Source organism: Lactuca serriola, chromosome 1 (assembly GCF_051521515.1).
Source record: "Lactuca serriola cultivar US96UC23 chromosome 1, Lser_US96UC23_V15, whole genome shotgun sequence".
In the NCBI taxonomy this organism is placed as follows: domain Eukaryota; kingdom Viridiplantae; phylum Streptophyta; class Magnoliopsida; order Asterales; family Asteraceae; genus Lactuca; species Lactuca serriola.
Window position 1 is genome coordinate 221192512 of NC_136408.1, and position 9444 is coordinate 221201955.

The following is a 9444-nucleotide window of genomic DNA, read 5'->3' on the forward strand; positions in this document are numbered from 1 at the left end:
TTAAGTGAATGCAATAGGAAAGAAATGGGACTATGGTGTAGTGTCGAACTACAACCGTACCTATTACCTTAAGTCTAGGGTAATACTTCCAAGTACCATAGTATTTGGATATATATGTGTATATATATCAATACATCGATACTCAACTTGCCTTATTTGAGGGATAAGGTATAATGTGATGTCTAGATCCCAGACTGTTTCGCTCCCCTATCAGAGGGATTTTAGGACCTACCCACGACCCCTGCATGAATGCAAGCTGTGAGCATCCACATTACTATGATCATGTATACTCGATATTCCAATCACAATTGTAGTGTGATTTATCAGTATAGTTAGATCCTGAACTGGTTCTGAGCTATAGCCCCTAGTGACGTCTGTTCTATGTATATGTATATGTATATATATATGTAAGCGTATTCATGTAAGTGTGATCATGTAATTGTACACTGGTGTACTGAAATGTTCTACGTGTGCTAACTGAAATATGTGTTCTCTCTATCTAGCAAGTATTGTCACGTAAGCGTTCTAGTATATCTGTATATGTATTGTTTCTAGTATATCTGTATATGTATTGTTTCTAGTATATCTGTATATGTATTGTTTCTAGTATATCTGTATATGTATTGTTTCTAGAAAGTATTGACTCATGAATGAACTGACTCATTGTATGATATCGCGTTCTAGTACAGGTTCTAGTATCTTCCTGAACTACCCATATGGTAGCTTACTAGTGATCTGAGTGGTACGTATGGACGTGGATGTATACCCTTCCTACCCAAGGGCATAGGATGAATTGGAAGGACCTTTTATGACTTTATATGTACACATGATATATAACAAATATTTAAACGACCTTCGGACGAGTATCCGATATCCCACCAGACCACATCTCAAGCGCGAAAAGGAAATAGGGTGGATAGCATTCCTAAGTCTTTTAAACATTCCTTATATAACTATACATATAGAGGCATGCAATTTATAATATCAACGCATAAATAAATTTAGTAACATTTGAAATATAAATATTAGTCTAAGGAAAGATCGACTTGATGTCAATCTATAAAACAATTTGAAGGCATAAGTCTGATAAAACGATATAAGTATAAGGAACATTTGTTTGATAAAACAGTATAAGTACAAAGAACATTTGTTTGAAAACACAGTTGTAAATGAGTTTAAAATATGATGACAGAGTAAGAAGTACAGTGTAATAAGTAGTTGAAAACATATAAAACGTTTATAAAAATCATTTGAAGGAAACTATTTGGTAAAACGGCTAATGAGTAGCCAAATCTTTTGAATGCTGTATATTAATCACATGTGATTGATGTAATGAGTAATATAATCCAACTTACTAATCACATGTGATTGACATAATAAGTAGCATGATTCTACTTGTATCCCCCCCATAAAACATTTGAAATAGTTTAAAACATTAGTTAAGGGGTATGAACTCACCTGCAGTATGTGACTGGAAATGAACGGGCTGTTATCGTACGGAAGGATTGGACAAGTGCTTGGTGTCAAGTGATGACTTAGACACACACAATGATCCTAATTACATATGAAGACATATGTATATAAATAATTAGTGATTATAACACTAATTATACAAGTAACAACATTTAAGCGCGAGGACAACACTTTTGGTCAAGTGCTAGGAGACAAATGGGTTGCAATAAAGGAGTGCAATGCCCCTAATGAGAGTTTAAGGTCAAAAGACCATAATCATTAGAGTTTACAGCCCAGGGGAGTAAGCTCCTGGCCGTAAACTCTCAAACAAGCCATGAAATGGGGTTTAGAAGTACTACAACTTTAGAGGGGAAATGCTTCAAGGCTAGGCAAGAGTTTAAGGCACCATATTGACTCCTAAGGGGAGTTTACGGCCCAAAGACCCTTTTCCCTTGGAGTTTACGGCCGTAAACTCCCTTGGGAGGGTTCTTATTGTCTTTTCAAGTGTCTAACAATTCTAGGAACAAGTCTAGGCTTCAATACTTGGATTAAGGGAGGTTTAAGGCACTAAATGGGACCATTTGATGGAGTTTACGGCCATAGAACTCTTTGGGCCGTAAACTCCCTCACACATGAGGTCCTAAGAATTTTAACTAGTCCATATCTCATCTAAGTACTTGCCCTAAAAGTTTCTTGGCCTATGGAAGTGTTTAGGGTGCCCTTTGACCCTATTTAAGGAGTTTACGGCCCAAGAAATACTCTTGGCCGTAAACTCTGAAACACTTATGCTTTTTATGTGTTTTCTAGGTCCTAAACACATTAAGGTACATGCCAAAAATGAATACTAAGCCTTAGGAAGAGTTTAAAGGCATTTTGGAACCTAAAACTTGGAGTTTACGGCCCAAGGAGTTTCTTGGCTGTAAACTCCCTTATAGAAATGATTTCTAAGGGTTTTGATGGCATAAATCATGAGTGTAAAGCTTCTAGGTGTTTGTTCTAAGGCTAGGGATCACAAGGCACTCATTTGTGCCCTTTACTTGGAGTTTACGGCCCAAGAGGTGGTTCCTTGACCGTAAACTCCTCAAACTAAGTGATTTTGATTTGTTTCTAGCCTCCATTGATCATACACTAGGTCCTTAGTTAGTTGCCTAACACGGAAATGGGACTATGTGGCCTTTAGGCTTGATTTTGGAGTTTACTCCCCAAGAACGTTCTTGGGCGGTAAACTCCCGGATCTTGTGTTTTGGACATGTAATCAATGTTATAAAGCATATAACAAGCATTAAAACACATTTAGGGAAGTAGACTCACAATCTGGGATAAAAACCCGAAGATCCGTGAGAGAGTATTTGGCTTTTCTCTAATTCGAAATCAAATAATGAACCAATTTGGTTCAGAATTTTAGTTATAGTCCAGAGATTTTTGGCAGAAAATATTTCTATTCTCGGAATGGATTCTAATGACCTAGAGTAATGGATTTACAGTGTTGCACAAAATCCTAGTGCAACCACTCTCCTAATAACTCCTTAGGTGTAAAACCCTAAAACTGCCAAACTTATTCCAAATGTTTGAATTTTCACTGTATCTGCTCTGCTACTATGGGATTGCAATGGTTTGATTTGAATGGAAATTTTCGGGTTGTCATATCATCCCCCTGTTAAAGGGAATTTCGTCCCGAAATTAGAATTTAGGCAAGGAAGTATGCACGAATGATCGAGACGTGAGAAGGAAACTTCCTAATCGATTGGTTCTAGCGCACTTAAGTGAAATCAGGCTCTCGGTTGGTATCCCAACGAACCTTCACTAATTGGCGACGGCGTTGCTTCGTCCACTTGACCTCTCGGTCGACGGTCACTACGGTTATGATACGAAGGCAAAGATATCGACGAATGGACTTGTAAGAGTCCTGACGGAAAGGTATGGTTTCACGATCGAGATGCGAAAAGTAGAAAGTATGCTACTGAGTTCGCGGAGTAGGTCTAGTTTGAGCGAGGCACAGGACAGATTCTGATAAGAATCTCAGAGGTCCTGTAAAATATGGATTTAGCTTTTCACGCTTTACGAAGCGTATTAAGCCATTCTCAGAGTGAGTTATCCTAAAGAACTTGGTCACTCACTCGGAATCTCGGAGGTTCCTTTTCCTGCGTAACTTCCCAGTCAAAGGCCACCCCTCGCTGGGTCGAAGTTGTACAAGTTTATGAAGCTTGCGAGGAGTTCTGAATGAACTAAGGCGGTAGGTCGGTAAGACCTAACATTTGGCAAAAGCTGTCGGCTTCTCTGGTGTCGATGAATACTCAAATGTTTTGGCAAACTGAAAGAGTACCCAAAATTTCTCACATTACTAACAATGTGTCCTAGAATTTGACTCTTCAATTTCAAAACTCAAGCCTATAGAACTTCGCTAAAAGTTCCTCTGTAGGAAATGTTTTCATCGGTTTTCTTCTTACTACGAGGGTAGATAAGTAAGTCATTTCATGGAGAAATGACGAATCGATCCTAAGTAAGAAAGACGTAACCCTATTCATTTAGCTCATGAAAACCATGGGCGTACTGGACCTATCCGAAAGGTATCACTACAGACTCGAGGCGTCCGCATCGAATTCGGAAGATAGTCTTCCAGACATCCTTCCCTAACACATCGAACTGGTGATATTCGGATCTTAGGTCTATTCCTAGAAGTAGTTTCTTTCCTTACGTGTGCTCAACCATTTTGTCTATGTGAGGCAGAGATAATGATTTCTATAAAAATCCTGACGGGTTCCTCAATAACCGAGGCACATACGATGCGATCCATCGATCTCTGGAAGAATCTGATCGGGGTTCTCTAGGGTGAGAAACCTAGTCTTCTAATTCTATTTCTGTGTAATTCGCCAAGTTGCTCGTGTTGTTCTTGTATCTCCGGGGGTGTTTAAACTATAGGGTGATCTGTTTTCGGGAGTTGTACTGGGTTCTAAGTTTATTCACATGACGAAGTGATTACTCGTACACTTAGGCAGTTTCTCCGTCCTGAAGTCCATTTTAGAATTCATACATGGATTTACGATCACAATTTCATGTATACGAGTCGTATATAATTAAGATTGAAAAGGTAGTCGAATAACTGATTCTTCCTTACCCTCACATCCCAAGGAGGAAAAGAGTTAAGGCGGAATCATCAATTCTAAACCTATAGAACCTTGATTACATAACACTCTTATGTATACCTTCCTCAGTGATAGATCATCTGCATGAATCCCTGGATTGAACTTGACGTACTGCACGAGTGGTACTTCGGGGATTTCTTCGGAAAGAAAAATAACTAAGAGGTACTCCGGGAATGAGTACTTCGGTGTTCTGTTATGACGGCTTTGCTGTAAAAGTGATCTAGAAGGTAGGGACGTACGTATGAAGCTGTTCTCGCGAGTATCAAATTTTAAATCGAGTCGTATGATAATGTCGGAATCATACAGAAACTTTTAAAGGCATTAGAATTAACATAAGCCGGATACAGACAAAATACAACTATGCAACCATGAACAGAGTTACAGTACTTTAGATTTACCACCAGACTATTGCTACGAATAAGATATACTACAAAAGACAAGTATACGCAGCACGAGAATTCCTATACAGACAGGATCTCGCAAAAGGTAAGACTCTAGTTGCACTAGTTCTAGATAGTTTATAAGTCTGTTACAATGAAACGCCTTAAATATATTAACGTGGTTCCTGAGCAGGCTCTCCTGCAGCTGTGATCCTGAGAATCTTCCCGTCTGCGCCAGAGTTCTGCTTTATCGGGCAATCCTTCTGAAGGTGTCCAATTTCACCGCATTGGTGACATATCTGGGCAGTACCCACATCAGTGGTGGAAGTGAAGTGTCTGGTAGGAGTTATGGGAACACGGGTTCTTTCCTTATTTTCCTTCTTTGGGCAATCTCTTTTATAGTGCCCAAACTCACCACAGTTATAACAATTTAGGCTGGCTCTAGTGGTGGAGGTAGCTCTACAGAAACGGGCGATGTGCCCTTTCTTGTTGCAGTTCACGCACTGCAAGACTCGGCACATTCCCTCGTGGTGGAAATTGCACCGGTCGCACTTCGGGAGTGTTCCCTTATATGGTCTGCTCGGTACTGGGATGGCAGAGGTTTGTGGCTGCTGCCTGGCCATTTTCTGAAATCGTTTGCGTTCCACTTTGGCTTGACGTTTTCTTTTCTTGTTCTCTGTTTTCTGGCTTTGCGAGCCTGTGGCTATTACCGTTGGACGACTTCCTGGATGGATATCGCGATTGGAAACTTTATTCCCATTAGCAGCATTGACTGTGCTGTTAGCGCTACGGTGCGCCATGACCGCGGTTACGGCAGCCACTACGGCAGCTGTAACTGCCGTTTGAAAGGTGGCGGCGTCCATCGGAAAAGTAGAGGTCTCGTTGCTTGGCTGGTTGTTTCCGGATGACGACATGATTCTGTAACATGAAAGAGTAAAGATTTGTAAGCGATTCTGGTTGACCCTGATGTACTTAGATTGTTCATGAAAAGAGTAAGAGTATGATCTCGAAAGTTTGACCTACATCCCTATGATGCAGTCCCGGTAAAGAATGAATGTATGTTCGTAGAATGATCTCAAGACGTTTGTCGTTCGAGCTGAGGTATCGTGGGTTGGTGAATAACAAGATCCAACCATTGAAAGAGACTTGGAAGTGTCTCTTGGAATAAATCACCGTAGTCCAATGACTTGACTAAAGTATGATTCAGATAGGCTCCAATGAAAGAAAGATAAAAGTACTTGAATGAAGAATGACTCAAAAGTTAGCCGGCTGTCAATACCTTGGATATTCACGATGTAAAGATTCAAGAAAATGACCTTGTAAAGGTCTTACATCATATCCACAGAAGATAGTTCCTGACAGCATAAAGACCTAACTAAAGTACTTACGGAACAAGATAATTTCATAGAAAATGCCACATCGGGCATAGACAGAAAAACATGATTTCCTTTTATAACGGAAAATAAAGTAAAGCGTCTATTACGGCGACGGTCATCCCTCTGGTGAACTCTTAGTTCAACCAATTGACGTTCCACGTCAAGTAGGTGTCTTTCGCACACCATCTGGCGTACTTGGAGCTCTTAGCCTTTGGCTCGTGATTCAGCCAGCGTTTGCAACAGGATTTCATGGTTTCACTTTGATCTCTCGTGAGCATCCTCTAGATGAATGGTGTGGAGGGTATGCATTCTAGCATAGGCGACTACTTCTGTAATCTAACGTAGGGCTGTCCTGCCTTGAATCTCATTTTGGGCCTCTCTGCAGACCAAGATTGGCAAGACTATATCTGCTAAGCCCTCATTGCTCAAGTCGTAGAAGCTTCGGTCGCCGTCAAATAGCATAAACTGATCTTGTCATTGGCTCCCTGTTTCTAAGCATTCCACTCACTCAGGGTCAGGCCATGAAAAGCCGGAAGAGGGTTAGGAATTGAAACGGAAGCTGCTCGAGGTAGGTTCTCAACCTCGGGCTCGGGGTTAGTATCATACGAAAGGTCTTCATCACGGTGATCATCCAAGGGGATAGGATGATCATTCTCTGGTTCTTCTCCCAACCAACCAGCTATGACTTCATTCGGAAGGTACTGGTTGTCAAGGAGATGGAGTCCCGTTATGATTTCTATGCGAGAATTTAGGGCAAGAAGATAATTATTAGACGAACTATCTATATAATTATTTTAGAAAACCTTCATTAGTTACATCGCTATTTGTGAAGTGCATACCAGCTATGTGTAATCTAAACAGGATAGACCTTCGAATAAGTGACCTTAACTCCTTATTCACACAGAATAGGGGTAAGGCAAAATTATCACAGATTCTGAGTCTATAACATCCTAATTACATGTAGCCTCAGTGTATCCACTTAGCAACTATTAACTTAGTAATGAAGATCCCATTTTAATTCCCAAGTATAAAGTAGTTATAGTAACCCCAAAATACACCTATAGTATTTTAAATTTATTGTTATGTTCTATTGTTCTCATTGTGGTAGGGTTGGTAAGATTTTAGCATTGTTGCAACCACACACTTAAACTTAGGCACATGCTAGTCAACCCTCGGATAATATAGGCGATCAGGCTATATCTTCCCAGTTTTGACCATATGTCTCTAAGTCCACTTGTGTTGTCCAACAATCGTAATTCTTTTGTACTGTCCTAATGACATTGATTTTAGTATGAATGTAGCACGTATACTTACTTAAATATTTTACTATTTAAAGTATAAACTCTTGGTCAGAGTATTTTTAATCCCTTATGTATTTATAGTTAGTATATCTTTTATGGGTTGATATACTTAATTCACTATAAACAATGCTCTGATACCAATCTGTCACACCCCAAAACCAAGAACGGCGGAAACGTTCTGGGGCGGAGGACGTCATGTTTAATATCAACAACAATGTAAAGTAGTAAACAAGCAACAACATCATCCATTGCATTAATAAAATAATTATTATACAATTGTATTCTGTCAAATTTTGATAAACACTAAAGCATAAATCAAAATGAAAGATAAGTCTTGAATAAGCTTCATCTTCCTTTCGCCTTGCATCGGTACCTGTCTATGATGACCTGAGGATACAAGTAATTTTGAAAACGAGTATCAGCTTTAAAGCCTGTGAGATCATAAGCATTTAGTGTCTTAATTTGTATGTAAGTATTTGTAAGTCTATGTATTGTAAGAATTTGTAAATGTATATGAATTGTAAGCGTTTGAAAAACCCTAGAATCCCTATGATTCCTTCTAGTATGTGAAGGTGTCTTCTACCAAGACCTAACTGTTCTGTGTGTGTGTCTCTTGTAAGAGTATGTGTTTTTCCAAAGTATAACTATCATTATCCAAAAATATAGTTTGTACAACTTTGTTTAAGTGAGGTTATCACTAAAATATGTACTGGAAAAATTAACGTAGTACTAAATCGTAGCTCTAAAAGGGCTACTAATTATCAACAGATAGTAACTACATTACCGTGCTTCCTATGAAGAATTCATTAAGTGAATGCAATAGGAAAGAAATGGTACTATGGTGTAGTGTCGAACTACAACCGTACCTATTACCTTAAGTCTAGGGTAATACTTCCAAGTACCATAGTATTTGGATATATATGTGTATATATATCAATACATCGATACTCAACTTGCCTTATTTGAGGGATAAGGTATAATGTGATGTCTAGATCCCAGACTGTTTCGCTCCCCTATCAGAGGGATTTTAGGACCTACCCACGACCCCTGCATGAATGCAAGCCGTGAGCATCCACATTACTATGATCATGTATACTCGATATTCCAATCACAATTGTAGTGTGATTTATCAGTATAGTTAGATCCTGAACTGGTTCTGAGCTATAGCCCCTAGTGACGTCTGTTCTATGTATATGTATATGTATATGTATATGTAAGCGTATTCATGTAAGTGTGATCATGTAATTGTACACTGGTGTACTGAAATGTTCTACGTGTGCTAACTGAAATATGTGTTCTCTCTATCTAGCAAGTATTGTCACGTAAGCGTTCTAGTATATCTGTATATGTATTGTTTCTAGTATATCTGTATATGTATTGTTTCTAGAAAGTATTGACTCATGAATGAACTGACTCATTGTATGATATCGCGTTCTAGTACAGGTTCTAGTATCTTCCTGAACTACCCATATGGTAGCTTACTAGTGATCTGAGTGGTACGTATGGACGTGGATGTATACCCTTCCTACCCAAGGGCATAGGATGAATTGGAAGGACCTTTTATGACTTTATATGTACACATGATATATAACAAATATTTAAACGACCTTCGGACGAGTATCCGATATCCCACCAGACCACATCTCAAGCGCGAAAAGGAAATAGGGTGGATAGCCTTCCTAAGTCTTTTAAACATTCCTTATATAACTATACATATAGAGGCATGCAATTTATAATATCAACGCATAAATAAATTTAGTAACATTTGAAATATAAATATTAGTCTAAGGAA